The sequence below is a fragment of the Aquila chrysaetos genome, unplaced genomic scaffold (genome assembly GCF_900496995.4).
Source record: "Aquila chrysaetos chrysaetos unplaced genomic scaffold, bAquChr1.4, whole genome shotgun sequence".
Lineage (NCBI taxonomy): Eukaryota > Metazoa > Chordata > Aves > Accipitriformes > Accipitridae > Aquila > Aquila chrysaetos.
Genome location: NW_024470340.1, coordinates 18,721 through 21,689, shown reverse-complemented (window position 1 = coordinate 21,689; position 2,969 = coordinate 18,721).

Sequence of the window (2,969 nt, the reverse complement as noted above, 5' to 3'; positions counted from 1 at the left end):
TATTCCGAGATCTTTTGAAGGCCTGTTCTTCTTCCATATCTTCTGCAGGACGTTTGCCTGTAGACAGGTCCATAGGGGGAAAACACAAACACATATTTAACTAAGTCACGATAAAATTGTATATCAAGCTTATACACTGTATACCTAATGAAGCATTCCCTCCTATTTGCCCAACGCTAACTTCTGACATCTACCCTGATTATCTATAGCACAGAAACAGGTTTTTACTTCATCAGCCTACACATCAATTAATTATTGAAGACTCATTCCAACTCTATGAACTACAGTTGAAATGAGAATTTTGCAAACTTAGTGAAAAATTTACAACATGTTGTTTAAAGCAGTGCTGCATCACCTACCTAGTATTGCTTTTACAATTGGGAAAACCTTAAAGCCCAAAAGATCAAAAGTAGTTTGCCCAATACTGAAATACTGGTGGAACAATAGGAAAGCAGTATTCCAAATAGCTTTGAAAAACTGGCATTAATCAACTCAATGCTAATGCCCTAACTCTTCTTCACTAATTATGTTGAAAAAGTTTTTTGTTTAGCTAATATTTAGAGATATTTCACATGTATATACATTCCTTCAAAGGAACAACTGAAATAAATAAAACACAGTAATATATATGCCTGACAGTATTTTTACATGATCACGCTGTCCAGACAAGTACTGAGTATTTAGCTATCAAATATTTTCAAATCCTTAGTTATAACTTTTAGTTACTTATGCCATGTCTAAAATACTCCCAAAGAAAAATTACATATTCATGATACAAAACCCATGTAAAACCATACAGGACACCTAAAAATTAAAAGATTAAATACAAAAATACTGCCAATACAAACATTTGATACAGTTAAAGCATTCCAAAATAGTTAGAAACACTGAGATTTAAAAAGGTTCTCCCCCCCCAATAAAATAAAATAGCCCTTTAAAAAATTTACCATTTGTCTCTGTGTTGGTAAAGGTCTCCTCCTGTTGTTCAGTCTCCATTACCTTTTATTCTTAGGTGTGCAGATAAAACCTATTGCAGAATAAAAAAAGCTAGTACATCTATTTCGCAGGGAGAAAAAAAAAAGCAAACTGTACATTGTACTAAAGGGAAAAAGGGAAAAACAGAGACGCCCGCTTTTAGAACTTACCAGTTTTATATACACTTGCAGAGCAAAACTCAAGTGTTCTGGGCAGGATCAAAACCCAACAGCCTACTGCTTCAGAAGCCTATGAAAACAGCATAGATCAGGCTCTATTACCTTACAGGTCTGATTCTCGCTACAACTAAAACCGGGGGTTTGACCCGAGGTTTTGCTGCAAAGCTTTTCTTTATAAATGAGAAAACATAACAAGGCCAAACACATCACTAAGAGGAGAAATAATAATAAAGTCTGTAAACTCAGATAAACAAGTTTTCAAGCATTTGCTAGTTTTAAGCAATCACATTTACTGATATTTAAAGTGAACAATTATCCGGTTCCTATTTTTAGCATATTACATATCTTGAATTTCCTTTTTAAGAGACACTATGTATCAATCTGCTTATTGTTTAGTTCTAAACGATTTAGACTAAAAAGTTATAAAATTAATGCTGGTGATTATAAGTTCTCTATCAAGTTACTAGCAGGCATTCTATCATGCCTTTGATTCAATATAACAGATGAACAAAATAAATTATACACAAGCCACACTAGAAAAATTCTGTTAAAAATACCACACCGTAGTTATGTATAACCTCTGCATACATGCATGAAGAATCTCAAAAGCAGCTGAACTTTTTTGACTTTGTGAAACAGGTACCTCTTTCAGGATCTATTTTTGCTAAGTCCATGTGAGAATACTTGTAAAACACATTAGAAGTCCAGGCAGAACAATTTTGCACCTTATTCTCTTAAAAAAATGCATTTGTACAGATAACAACTTCCATAGTCTGAACAAACGGTTGACACGTATCCATGAAGAAAAAGTGAGGTACGTTTAACCTTTTAAAACATCCTTTTAATCATCTGTTTATGCAGGCTAACAGCAAGCAGGCATGCATTCTTTTACAGCCGCAGCTAAGAGACCACCTTCCCAGCACATGCTAGTATTTCCAGGCCCCTAATTTGAGCTAATGGAAAAGCGCCGCTTAAAGAATAGCCAAGTATCAAACAGACGTTGCCAGAGCGCGGGGGTGGGGAAGAGAAATGTCACCAGGTTCAAATGGCTAGCCCTTCTAGACCCTCTTTCTATTCTGTTCCAGACTCTATTACGACCCTCCCAAAAATTTTAGAGCTGCGGGGGGACGAAATGTAACATAGCGTTCGGGACAAAATGCTCTCAGTTACTGTGCTCTGTTGTGTAAATCGAGTTCGCGGGATTAAATTGACTAACGCAATGTTTTTAAAAACATCGAAAGGATAAAGCGGCCACGGACACGAGTAGAGGGCTAGGAGATGCCGGCGCATCTCTACCCCGCTCCCTCCGGGACGAACGGCCCTTCCCGCCCAGACGCCTTCCCCTTCCGCAGCCCATGTGCAAGCCGCGCCACGGTCTGCTCGGGCTGACGTTCACCTTTACCCCTCGCACGGCTTCAGCAGGCAGCCCGCCCGCCGCCGCCGCAGAGCGCTCAGAAGCCCAGCTTCACTCCCTGGGCGGAGGGGGGGGGGAAGAGGCGGCGGCGTTACATAATCCCCAAGACCCACCTCCACGGTGGCGTGGACCAGCAGAAATGGCGGCCGCTGTAATGGCGCCTACCCACTGCTAGGCGGAGCCAGAAGCCGAAAAACCACCACCACGCGGTCACAAGATTTCCCCCACTCTGCCCAGGGAGACACAAAGGAGGCAGTCGGCGGCCCTCACCCGAGCTCAAGCGGGGCCGACAGAGCGCAACGGCCCCGCCACAAGACGTCCGCCATCGCCGCAATCGCCCCTAAAAGCAGACCCTGCTGCAGAGCGCTCCCCAATCGGTTTGGCACGACCGCTTCCGTACA